Here is a 13846-nt window from a genome sequence, read left to right on the forward strand (position 1 = left end):
TAATTTAATTTTTGTGTTTTTTTACTGTGTCTGTCCTGGAACTCAATCTATAAACTCCTGCCTTAAACTCCTGCCTGCCTCTGCCTCTGCCTCCTGAGTGCTGGGATCAAAGTGCTTCCACCTAATTTTTAAAGGGTTTTGAAAGAAAGAATTGTTATATGGTTCAAATTGACTTGAGATTCACAATCATCTTCCTTATTATCCTAGGTGTTGGAATTGTATGCATGTGTTCCCATATTAGCCTCAGGCAAAAGTAATATTTTTTGATGATGAGAATCATAAAGTTGTAAGATGCTGGAAATGAAACATTAGAGCAAAACACCAACTATTTCAGGAAAGATAAGAGCTGCCGAAGCAATGCTTCTGGAAAGGCAGGAGGAAGGCAGGCTTGGTGTGTGGTGGAAGGATGGCTCTCAGTACGATACTTTATGATAAAGCAGTGCTGCAGAGCACGTGACAGTAAACCTGCTGGGCAGTACCAGTGACAGCTGAACCTGCTCAGGGTCTGTTTGGTTTGTGTCAGGCTCCAGTAGGGTAAAGTTTCATCCCAAAGGAGCATGGTGTTTTGGAAGGGAAGTGAGTGTTACAACTCAGCAGCACACAGGAGAGAAGGGAGTGCTGACAGACAGTCAAGTTGGTGGGCAGTGTTAGCTTAGGAGAAGCTGGGCAGCGCTGTGGGCTTCCTAACCTTTGGTGTCGCATCTGCACAGTTAAATGTAACTTGACAAGGCAGTTTAAACGCTGGGTATGAGTCACTCTCATTTTGACTCAAATAAGACATGAATTATTACTGCATGAGGTATCTGTAACTCTTCTGTCATGGCTTTAAGCAAAATTTTGAGAGATTTGGTGACTGATTTTTCTTTTTAAGAAAGTTTCTGTGCTAGGCATGATGATGTATGCCTTTAATTCCAGCATTCAGGAAGCAGATGCAGGTGGATTTCTTTGAGTTCAAGGCCAGCCTGGACTATGTAGTGAGTTCCAGGACAGTCAGGACTACATAGAGAGATTCAGTCTCAATAGAAGAAAAAAGAAATCCTATATTTTGTTTATGTAGAGCAGTATCTATCATTGCAATTAAACTTTTACGCTGTGCAGTGAAACAGTTCCCATTCTGTACTTTTTTTAATACTTCAAATTGTACTTGGTTTAGTTTACATTTTTTTTATTGCCTAAAATATAAATCCCACCTCTCCCCTCTCTGCCCTCCAAACCTCCTATGCTTCAGTGACCTACCATCTACTGTAGGAAGAAGAGTCCTTAATCTCTTCTAAGCCCAATTCCGTGCCTTTGCCTTGCTTGTTGACGGACAGCATCCTGTATCATTTTACTCGCCATATTGCAAGGGTTTTTTTTGTTTGTTTGTTTGTTTGTTTGGTTTTTGTTTTTTTCTTATCAGCTTCCTTTAGACTAACACTTGTCAGTCTCTGTCAGACTTTCTATGATGTTGAAAATGTTCTTTGTTGCCCAGTGATAGGCTGCTGTTCATTCTGTTTGCCTGGCAGCACTGATGCACTAAATTTATGTAATTTTCAGATTAAATAGTCTCATATAATGAGTAGCTGTTCCGTCAGTGCTGTGCTGGAGAATTTTATTATACTGCAGTTTTATTTTTAGATCTTTAAAATCAATCTCTCTCTCTCTCTCTCTCTCTCTCTCTCTCTCTCTCTCTCTCTCTGTGTGTGTGTGTGTGTGTGTGTGTGTGTGTGTGTGTGTGTGTGTTCCACTCTGCAGCTGTAGAAGTCAGAGGACAACTTTTTGGAGTTGATTCCTTATACCTTTATGTGGTTTCCAGGGGTTTAACCAGCACACTAGACTTGTGCACCAAGTATTCACCTAATCTCAGTGCTCCTAATCCAAAGAGTTATCACTAATCTGGGAAGTGCTGGTTTTCTTCTCCAAAGTTCTGTCTGTCTTTAACCATAGTTTTCCAGTTTGCTCTCAGAATTCTGTTGGTTTATGCAGCTCTTAAGTTCTGTAATGATTGGAGTTTTCTGCTCCATTAGGGTTAAAAACTTTGTGTTGTAAAAGGTTCAGCTTCTATTAATTGTTCTTTACTATTCTAAGCCTGGTGTGACATATACATGTCTTTTTTTTTTTTGTTGGAGCTGGGGACTGAACCCAGTGCCTTGCTAGGCAATCGCTCTACCACTGAGCTAAATCCCCAACCCCCCTGTAGGAGGATCTTAAATTTTGTACCAACCTAGGCTGTTTACAAAGTAAGTTTCCTACCCATCCTGGATTATCCAGCAATTCCCTTTCTCAAAAAGGTTCTTGGGTTGAGAGAATATCTTAGTCAGTTGAGGACTCAAGGACCCAAGTTTGACCCCTAAAACCAATTTAAACACGTGTGCACGTCTCTCTCTCTCTCTCTCTCTCTCTCTCTCTCTCTCTCTCTCTCTCTCTCTCACACACACACACACACACACACACACACACACACACACACCTCTTTTTCAAAGGACCCAAGCTCACTTCTGGACAATCATGGCCAAGCAGCTATAGCTCTAGGTCCAGGGGATTTGACCCCCTCTTCTGGCCTCCAAGTTACATTCACTCAGGTACATACACATTTAGACATATATACATATTTTAAAATCTTTTTGTACAAACCAGATACGGTCCTACATTTCAGAAATGTGAGATCCTAGAGAAGGCTGACTAGAACAGAGGAATCAAAGGGAAAGTTTAAAAAAAAAAAACTTTAAAATTGTGACTGTAGTTTTTTCCTTTCTTTCATACTGACTTTTAGAGCAGTTTTTGTTGTTTGGGGTGTGGTGTGGGGGATGGTGGGGGCCCAGTGGCTCCAAAGCTATTTATCATAGTTCCTAGTTTCAGAGATAGTACTCTTCTAAGTTTGGCAGAAGAAAAGGCGAAGGTCCACACTTATTAGGAAATTATTACTAATAATTTTTCTTTTTAAATTTGCTTATTTATTTTTAATTTTCTGTATATGTTTATGGGTCTGAAATGTTATACATGTAATGTGTACCATGTGTATATGAGTGCTTATAGAGGCCAGAAGCCTGTATCAAATCCTAGAACTAAAGTTATATGCAGTGACCTTCTCCTACCCTGTGGGTGGGTATTGGGAACTGAACTTGGATCCCAAGTGAATAAGCCAGTACATTGTTAAAAGTAACCAAGAATCGTTTTAAAAAATCAAGCAAAATTGCATGTAAGAAAACATATTCTGGGTCAAAAAAAGTCTTATTGCAATATAAGATTTATGTAATTCATCTTGAATATATATCTAAAGGTAATTAAAATAACAAAACAAGACAGTCTTCACTGTGTAGCCCTGGGTGTTCTGAAACTTGCTTCATAGACCAGGCTGGCCTTGACTCAGAGATACCTTTGCCTACCGAGTCCTCGGGTTAAAAGTGTGTGCTACCATACCTGGCTTCCTCAAAGTAAACTCTGAAAAGAAAAAACCCTAATAACTAAGCATGAATTCAAAGGCCAGGTGATATGGCAGTTACCAAATTCAAAACAATTGGTAATTTTAAAACGAAGATAAACTATAAAAATGACTTCATATATTTAGAAAAAATAGAAACTCTGGAGACGAAAACTATCGTGTATTAAATACATGAAAAGCTTAACCGAATAGTCTTAGGTGAAGAAAGAAGGGGATGCTTAGCATATAAATCTAAAGAAATATATCAAATTAAGCCTACAGTCAAAAAGATTGAAAATGCTGAAGAAAGCATAGAAGACAAGAAGGTTGGGAGGTGGGTTGGGAATCTAACATATTCAGTCAGTGCTCCAGAGTAAAGTATTGCAAAATTAATATTTGCAGAGTGGGTTCTGAGTGAAAATTTTCTAGATCTAATAAGAACCAGCTGACAGATGTAAGAAGTGCATTGAATTGTTAACAGTATAAGAAAAAAACAAATCTATCCAGACAAATCATAGTAAAACAAGGAGAAATCCTGAAAGCCAAGCAAAGCAAAGAAAGTTGTCCTTCAAAGAAGTAACTGGGCTGGGCCAGTGGCTCAGCAAGGAAAGGCACTTGGTATGGAGTAAAAAGTCTGAGGTGTAAGGTGGAGTGAAGAGCAAAGAGGAGCATGCACTGAAATGAGTGATCATTGCATAAAGTTCTAGGACCCTTAATGGAGACACAAATGAGGGTGGTGTCCTAAGACCTTTGTTTAGGGGAGACAGCAGGTTTTTCAGAGTGACTACTTCTAGTCACAGTTGAACTGTGTACTAAAGATCCTGTCCTTTTGTAGGACCAAACAAACACAAACAAACCATTAAAGGGGAGGCCCTGGGCTTAGTCCTGTCACCACAAAAGAAAGGGAGGAAAGCAAAAGGTGTAGGAGATGTCTGCCCAATCGGAGATCAGAATTGAAGGGAGTCTGGAGGGTTTTTTCCTATAGCATCTGTATCAAGTGAATTATCAATAGTAAGACAATTTCTTTGTAAAATTACTGTTGATAAAGAGACCTCCAAATATGGAACACAAATATGCTTTCTTTAATGTATGTCTCCAGTTCTACTATCCTAGTTTAGTCTTCTGCAATATCACAGTCTTTCTCTTCTGCTGTCTTAGTTTTGTATTCTCATTTAATAGGTAGGCGCACAAGCAAATCTTTAGATATTCCTTGACTCTGGTTACTTGTAGTTTGCCCTCATGCGTATATGTATCCAGGTCACCCCAACTCCAAACTAAAAATACCTCTGCTTGACTTTCCTCCTGCCTTTTTTTAAACAACCATGGAACTGAAGATGTTCTCCATGCCAGGCAGGGCCTCTGTTGCTGCTTTTGACACCTGTTTCTGATTTCTTAGTACTTGAACTTAACTATGCACTCACTCAGACCTTCCTTCTTGACAGTCTCTGCATTTCTAACCACTTTGTTCTTTTAACCGCCAGGCTACCTGTGCACTGTAACGAGTGTCTGCCTGCATTTTCTGTATTCCTTGGTCTTTGTCATCTGAGTGTTTCACTGACATCACAAAGTCAGCAAGTCAGTTCTAAACTCAGTGATCCTTGCCTTCAAGTTGACTCTCCCTTTGTCCTAGCAAACTTAGCACTTACTAGAACTGATGCTGGATACTCCATAGCACTACCTGCTCTGTGTTCCTGATTCCTCTCTAGAGTGAGCACCCAGATCCTTTGACTTACCATCTGCCACGACGCTTCAGTTTATTCCTCTCCAGCACTCTAGTTTAAGCCCTGATTATTTCTCTCTTAAGACCCTTTTATTTTTGTTTTGCCCATAGTTTACTTCTATTTTTGATCCATTATACCTACTGGTCAGTCTTAAGCTTTAGCTATTAAAGCTTAAGGAATTTAGTAACATAGTAACACCCTGTTGTTTACAAATTAAATAAAATTTATTCACCTTCACTCCCCAAACCTTCCTGATCTAATAATCACAGTCCTATCTCTCTTTGTTCTTCTTCCTGTGTTTTATTCTAGGACAAACTATAATAACTTTAGAGTTCCGAACATACTGAGCTCTCCTGTGATTGATTTACTTTGCGTTTTGTTTGTTTGGTTTGGTTTGGGTTTTTTGAGACAGGGTTTTTCTGTATCCCTGGCTGTTTTGGAACTCATTCTGTTTCAAGACTGGCTTGAAACTCAGAGATCCTCCTGCGTCTGCCTCCTGAGTGCTGGGATCAAAGCTGTGCACCACCACCACTGTCCAGCTATTTTCTTTAGACTTTGCTAATATTTTTAATACAAGGAAGACGAGAAGTAGAGTAATTTTGCTTAAAATAAATCTTTCATGGTCAATAAATTTGGACCACAGATTTGTTATTATGGGAGAAGAGAATCTACTGCTGAATGCTCTTCAGAGTCAACTGATCTTGGGAAAGGGATTATGCTCTAAAGGATCTTATGGACAGATTTTAAAGTGTAGCCTGTAGAATGTCTAAGAGGCTTATAAAAAGAAAAGGAAAGATGAATACAAAATGGAAAATAGTATGCAGAAAATGGATTTAATATGCTTATGTAGGAGTCAGTGGGTTGAAAATGCTCCATGGTTAATTAGTTGGGGGAAGGGTTCCTGACTTGCTGGGACAATTGCTTACTCTAAGGAGATGGCTCAGCAGGTAAGGACATTTTTAGATACCACAAGGTGGCAAGAGAGGACCAATTTGTGAGAGCTGTCTTCTGACTTCCACACAAAGTAAACAAGTACACTCAGAACCCCATTCCTTAAATGTTAGCTTCTAGTAGATTAAATTTTAAAAAGGCAAAGCTGAAAGAAAACCCGTTACAAAATTAACAGAGTTGGGGACTGAAGAGATGACTCAGCAGTTAAGAACACTAATTGCTCTTCCAGAGAACCTGGGTTCAATCCAAGCACCCTAATGGCAACCCACAGCTGTCTGTAACTCCAATCTCAGAGAATCCAATGCCCTCCTCTGGCACCAGATATTCATATGATGTACAGACATTTATGCAGAAAAATGCCTGTGCACATACGTCAAATAATTTTATTTTTAAATAAGAGCATAATGTTATGAGCTCAAGACATTCTTTTGGTTTGTAATGCCAGAGATAGATCCTTAGGGCCTTAAGTATGTACTCTACTGTTAAGGCATGATTCTAGCCCAGAAAAGAACTTTTTAATTGATATACATGACTACGTTAAAAAGAGAGGCCAGAGAGATGGTAAAGGTGCTTGTTGTGCTAGTCTAGTAACCTAAGTTTGATCTCTGGAACCTAGGTTAAGGTGGAAGGAAAGAACAGATTCCAGAGGTGTCTTCTGATCTCCGCATGCACACTGCAGTGCATATGCCCATATACAACAAAAAGAAAGAGAAAATAGAAACTTCTCTTTATAAATACCTTATAATGGGCCTGGGAGGTAATTCAGTGAATAAAGTGTGGTGTTTTAAATAGGAATGGCCTCCATAGACTCATGTGTTTGAATGCTTGTCCATAGGGAGTAGCACTATTAGGAATGTGGCCTTATTGGAGTAGGTGTGACCTTGTTGGAGGAAGTGTGTCACTGTAGAGATGGGGTTTGAGGTCTCATGCTCAAACTAGGACTAGTGTGGCAGTCTCATGCTGCCTGCAGATCAAGATGTAGAACTCTTAGCTCCTTCTCTTGTGTCTGCCGATATGCCACCATGACAATAATGGATTAAACCCCTGAAACTGTTAGACAGTTAATTAACTAAATGTTTTCCTTTGTGAGAGTTTTCTTGGTGTCCCTTCACAGCACTCTTCACAGAACTCTTAAGACACCATGAGGATCAGAGTTTAGATTCCCATCATCCACATAAATGCCTAATGGGTATGGCAGTTTGCCTACAATTCCAGCTTTTGGAAGGTTGGCATGGAATCTCCAGAACAAGCAGGCTAGCTAGATGAGCAATATTGGTGAGCTCTGAGTTCCATTGAGAAAGATGCCTGAGGTCAACCTTAGGTCTCTCTCTATATACATGTACCCACATACATGTGAACAGGCATATAACAGCCTCACATACTCATGCAGAAACAACCCCCACCTAATTAAGAGACTGAAAGACAAGGTACAACAAATAAGTGAAGATACTTGCAGCCCACCCATAATAGTTAATAAGCTCTTCCAAAATTTAGTAGCCTCTTGTGTTTCTAAAACATAATAAAAATAGCAAACAGGTCACAGCTTTTGTGGGGCAAGAATCAGCAACTTAGCTGGCATAGTTCTGGCACTAGGATCTCACAAGGCTAGAATAACCAAGGATGTAATCATTTCAAGTCCTGTCCCAGTGACAGATAGTCTTCTCCCCTGTTTCCTCATCTGGATATAGCAGACTTACTCATAGATTTACTCATAAGGGGCCTCTTCATGGCACCACGGCTGACTTTTCAGACGAGAGTGAAAGCCACTGTCTTTTTTTTTTAGATTTATTTATTTATTTATTTATTTTTTTGTTTTGTTTTATGTATGTGGGTACACTGTCACTCTCTTCAGATAAACCAGAAGAGGGCATCGGATCTCATTACAGATGGTTGCGAGCCACCATGTGGTTGCTGGGAATTGAACTCAGGACCTCTGGAAGAGCAGTCAGTGTTTGTAACCTCTGAACCATCTCTCCATCCCTGTTTTGCACTCTTGATGGCCTTAGACACACAACTTGATCTCTGGCTTCCACTCAAGTGCATAATGTGTGTGTGTGTGTGTGTGTGTGTGTGTGTGTGTGTGTGTGTGTATGTGTGTATATATATATGTGTATGTATATATGTATATGTATATATATACACAAAAATTAAAAATGGTCTCTGCATCTCCACAGTTACAAAACAAAAATCAAAAGAAAATGCAGTAGGTAGGTAGATAAGATAGAAATACAGGGGGACATGGCCAATAAGCATTTGGAATGTTCTTTAACTTTAGGAACAATCAGGAAAATTAAAACAATAAGACCATTTTATATAGATTAGATTGGTAGAAATGAAGACATCTGACAATATCAGTTATTGGTGTTAATATGGAGAAGTAGGAGTTTCTTTGATTTCTAGTCAGAGTGTTAATTAGAAAACTCACTTTAGAAAATAATTAGGTGACCTATAACAAGCAATATTTCTGGTAGACAGTTATCTTGCTCCAACTATTTTCAAGCTTGATATGCATAAGAATTAAAGTTGTTGGACTCCACTCCTATAGCTTCTGATTAAAGAGGAGTTGGGTGGAAACTGATAATTTGCTTTTTGAGTTGCAGATCCTGATTGCAACCCCGGAATCCTGCTTTGTGATTCAACCTTTTCCCTAGAGCAATGGTTCTTAAAACTTCCTAATGCCGCAACCCTTTAATATAGTTCCTCATGTTGCAGTGACCTCCAGCCATAAAGTTATTGTGTTGCTACTTCATAACTAATTTTGCTACTGTTTTGAATTGTAATATAAATATCTGGTAAGTGACCTTCAAAGGTATCATGACCCACAGGTTGAGAACTGCTGCCCTAGAAAAATGGAAGCATATATTTAAGAAGGCTTATTGAAGCCAGGTGGTGGTAGTGTACACTTTTAATCCCAGAACTTGGGAGGTAGAGGCAGGTGTAGCTGTGAGTTCCAGGACAGCCTGGTCTACAGAGTCAGTTCCAGGACAGCCAGGGCTACACAGAGAAACCTTGTCTCAAAACACCAAAACCACTACCACTACCAACAAAGAAGGTTGATTGATATTAGCCACCAAATACAAAAATTCACACATTCATTAGTAAAATAAATATATAATTACATATTTATTTAGTGATATATATTTAATTACAGACTATAAAACTAGATCAAGTGGATTAGAAATACAAAATAGGAAAAAAGGCCATGGATTTGATAGAGAGTAGCTGTGTTGGGGTACCCAAGAGAGGTTGGAGAGAGGAAAGGGAAGAAGGGAAATGATGTAATTATATTTTAATCTCAAAAAAATTAAAACAAAAAGATATACAAATCTTAGACATCTCTTGTATCAGTATATGTGAATCTCACAAATATATTAGTAAGATATTAGAAGCAAGCTGCAAAACCATATGACAACATGATTCTAATAGAATGTTCAAAAACAAAATGCTGAGTTTAGATCACTAGAGCCAGTGTGCGTGGTGTGCAGTGTGGTGTGTGTGTGTGTGTGCGTCATATGGTGTGTGTGTGTAATCCTAGTGATGGCAAGATGGGAGGCAGAGATTAAGGTGACTGACATCTAGCAAGGTTAAGGCGAGGCTAGTTGCAGAGTTCTAGTCCATCTCAAACAAAGGCAGAAGGCACTGTTTGAGCATTTCAGACACTCACCTCACCCACATGTGCACACTTGTCTTGAGAAAATAATGCACATATTTACAAAAAAATAAGTTCAAAGCAAGATGGAATTAATGATATTGTTTAGGAATCCAGATATAGGTACTAGAATTACAAGAGACAAATTGTCAGAAGCGTATGTGATAGTAATCAGCTCTTGGGAAACAAGATTGGCCATGTCAGTTCAACTTACAGGGGCTTGTTTTAGAATTCATTAAACTAACATTTCTATAAACTAATGATTTCCCTTTTATTTCCCTCTGATTACTTCTTTTTTTATTTATTTATTTATTTTTTTTTATTAACTTGAGTATTTCTTATGTACATTTCGAGTGTTATTCCCTTTCCCGGTTTCCGGCAAACATCCCCCTCCCCCATCCCCTTCCTTATGGGTGTTCCCCCCCCACCCTCCCCCCCATTGCCGCCTCCTCCCAACAATCTAGTTCACTGGGGGTTCAGTCTTAGCAGGACCCAGGGCTTCCCCCTTCCACTGGTGCTCTTACTAGGATATTCATTGCTACCTATGAGGTCAGAGTCCAGGGTCAGTCCATGTATAGTCTTTTTAGGTAGTGGCTTAGTCCCTGGAAGCTCTGGTTGCTTGGCATTGTTGTACATATGGGGTCTCAAGCCCCTTCAAGCTCTTCCAGTTCTTTCTCTGATTCCTTCAACGGGGTCCCGTTCTCAGTTCAGTGGTTTGCTGCTGGCATTCGCCTCTGTATTTGCTGTATTCTGGCTGTGTCTCTCAGGATCGATCTACATCCGGCTCCTGTCGATCTGCACTTCTTTGCTTCATCCATCTTGTCTAATTGGGTGGCTGTATATGTATGGGCCACCTCTGATTACTTCTAAGGTTAAATTTGTTTTTATGTATTTATTAGCCTTTGCATTTTTTTAAAATTTATGGACATCTTAGGTTGAGCTGTTTATTTTAAAATTTTATTTTGAGGGAATGGTTTATTGTAGACACAATATGACTTATTTTTCTTTTTGTTTAGAATTCTTTTTGTTTCTTTAGAACATTTGCTCCCTAGTGTTGCAGAATGTTACTCTATTGCATCTGATAAATTTAAGTTTACAAAAATTATAGTTTTTTTTATTTATGCCGTCTTGGGAAAATAGGAAGCTGTCTGGGGACATGTAATTATCCAAATACCATGTTTGCATATGTATGTGATTTTATTCTCATTGATTTGTAAATCACCCTTGAATATATACTAGATTCTGTTTTCTCTAATAGTGTCAGGTCCACATTACTATTCTTTTTTTATATAGTGTCTTGGTTTTTGCTAATGCCAGCCTCTTTGTTGATTTTGTGTAAACCTATACTAGTTAACTTTTCATGAGATCATAGAATTAAGTTGTGACAATCTACACAAGTCTTAGGGTTTCACTACTGTGACAAGAAACCATGACCAAGGCAACTTTACAAAGAAAAACATTTAATTGGGGCCAGTGTACAGTTCCAGAGGTTCAGTCCAGTATCATCATGGTGGGAGGCATGGCAGCATGTAGACAGCCATGGTGCTGGAGAAGCCGAGAGGTAGTTCTACATCTTGATCTGCAGGCATCTGAAGGAGACTGTCACTCTGGGTGTAGCTTGAGCAGAGCAGGCCTCAAAGCCCTCCCCCACAATGACACACTTCCTCCAACAAGGCCACACCCTCTAATAGTACAACTCTCTATAAGCCAAGTATTCTTATACATGAGTCTATGAAGGCCATACCCATTCAAACCATAAGGATTTTGATTGTAATTTTATTGACTATATGTTCATATAGGTCGATTTATAATTATAATTCAGAGTTTCACAACTCATGATCATGGTCTTTATCATCACTTACTTAGGTGTTTATGGTTTTTTCCTTAATAGGTTTTACTTTTCTATACAGTGTTCTTCACTTTGTAGATGAGAGTATTGGTTTTAATTCTTGTATCCTTTTGTGCCGTTGTGAATGAGATGCTTGCTTTGAATATTTATTTTTATTATCATTTGTATGTGTGTGTTTGTGTGTGTTTGCATGTGTGTGCAGAAACCCAAGGCTGCTAGGACATGGTGTCAGATCTCCTGGAATTAGAGTTACATGGCAGTTTGGAGCTGTGGGGTGTGGATACTGAAAACTAAACTCCCTTTGAAGGGCAGCGAGTGTTGTTAATCAGAGTCATCTCCAATCCTGAGATAATAAATAAAAACTAATAAATGAATATGGATAAATGAATAAATAAATAAAAATCAAAAATAAAGTTGTGGGGCTGGAGAGATGGCTCTGAGGTTAAGAGCACCCGACTACTCTTCCAGAGGTCCTGAGTTCAATTCCCAGCAACCACATGGTGGCTCACAACCATCTGTAAAGAGATCCGATGCCCTCTTCTGGTGTGTCTAAAGACAGCTACAGTGTACTTATATATAATAAATGAATAAATCTTTAATAAAATAAAATAAAGTTGTGTGGAAGAAACCGTTGATTGGTTTGTTTGAATTTTCTATCTGGTTCTGACACAGTACTTAGTATTTTTCAAGTTCCCTATTGCATTGCCGGAATTTTAAAATGACATTTACATGTACAAGTAATGGTTGCTCTATGTAGTTATTATTGTTCTAATGCATTAGCTAGGGCCTTCCATATATAGTCATAAATAATAATGGTCACCTTTGTTTTTCCTTTCTTAGAAATGTGTCTTGGGGCTGGAGAGATGGCTCAGTGGTTAAGAGCATTGGTTGCTCTTCCAGAGGACTGGGGTTCAATTCCCAGCACCCACATGGCAGCTCACAACCATCTGTAACTCTAGTTTCAGGAGCTCCATTGCACCAGGCATGCATGTGGTGCACATATCTGTATGAAGTACTCATACGTGTAAAATAAATAAATCTTAAAAAGTGTGTATTTTTAGTGACTTATTGTAAATTTCTTATACTCTATGTGAAGTTTTAGAATGTTTCTTGATTTGTAGTTTGCTGTGAAGTTCTTCTGAATAATTTCATTCATGAGTATTTAAATGAAATTTCTACATCTCCCTCCATTGTTATTGAGGTGATCATATCACCTGTTGATATAAGTGATTTCATTAATAGGCATTAGTTTTGCCTAACTCTTAGGTTACTAGATATATTTTGTTGTACTATTTTTAACTCATTTTGAAAGTGAGAAAGAGCATGCGGAAAGAGAAGAGAAGAGAAAAAGTGGAGAGACCAAGATGTCTGGATTATATATAGAAGAGCCTCAAGGTGGGGGAAGGGCGGCCAAGTAAGTCACTGGGCTGGAAAGTTCAATGTTGGGAGTGTGGTATGCCAGGTAGGGCCTGAGGGATGCTGGGAGAACCTGGAGGCCTGGTCTGCTTTGGTATGTAAGGTATGCACCTCAGCTGTTTGTTCTAGGATCTGAAACCCAACAATTAGAGCTGATAAGCCTTTCAAATCTGCCTATATCTATACAGTTTTTATTTTAGACTAGAGTCAGTCTCTCTCAGTCTGTCTCTGTCTCTCTCTCTCTCTCTCGCTCTCTCTCTCTCTCTCTCTCTCTCTCTCTCTCTCTCTCTCTCTCTCTCTTTCTCTCTGACTGAGTCCCACTATATTGGTCTGGCTGGCAACTTGCCTGGCCTCAAACTCACAGAAATGTTCTTCCTCCTGCTTTCTATGTGTTGGGACTAAAGGCATTCCACCTTTATATTTCTTGACTGTTCAGTGGGCTTTAAAAGTAACCTCTGAGCCTACCCTTTTCTTTCAACTCTTTATGATGATTTTTTGGTATAGATTTTTTCCCCTAAGACTTATTTGTATGTGCAGGTGTGAGTGTAAGTGAGTGTTTGTGTGTGTGTGTGTGTGTGTGTGTGTGTGTGTGTGTGTGTGTGTGTGTCTGAGCGAGAGGTGGGGAGGCAGAGAGAGACAGAGACAGAGAGAGTACATGTGTGCACTAAATTGCCAGGAGGCAATCACATTATGATACAGAGGCCAAGGAGGAGCACTGCTTACTGGCTTGCTCAGCTTGCTTTGTTATAATGTCCAGGACTGCCAACCCAGGAGTGGCAGTACCACAGTATACTGGGCCCTCCCTCCCACATCAACATCAAACAAGAATATGTACTATAGACTTGTTTATATGCCAGTAT

The 13846-nt window shown here is 39.2% G+C and overlaps 1 protein-coding gene across 3 annotated transcripts in view; it reads left to right on the plus strand.

Moving 5' to 3' along the window:
• The window catches only part of Braf (B-Raf proto-oncogene, serine/threonine kinase), a 131349-nt gene that overhangs the window by 9498 nt on the left and 108005 nt on the right, over positions 1-13846 (plus strand). The gene's annotated exons all lie outside the window — the stretch shown is intronic.

The sequence above is a fragment of the Rattus rattus genome, chromosome 6 (assembly GCF_011064425.1).
Source record: "Rattus rattus isolate New Zealand chromosome 6, Rrattus_CSIRO_v1, whole genome shotgun sequence".
Lineage (NCBI taxonomy): Eukaryota > Metazoa > Chordata > Mammalia > Rodentia > Muridae > Rattus > Rattus rattus.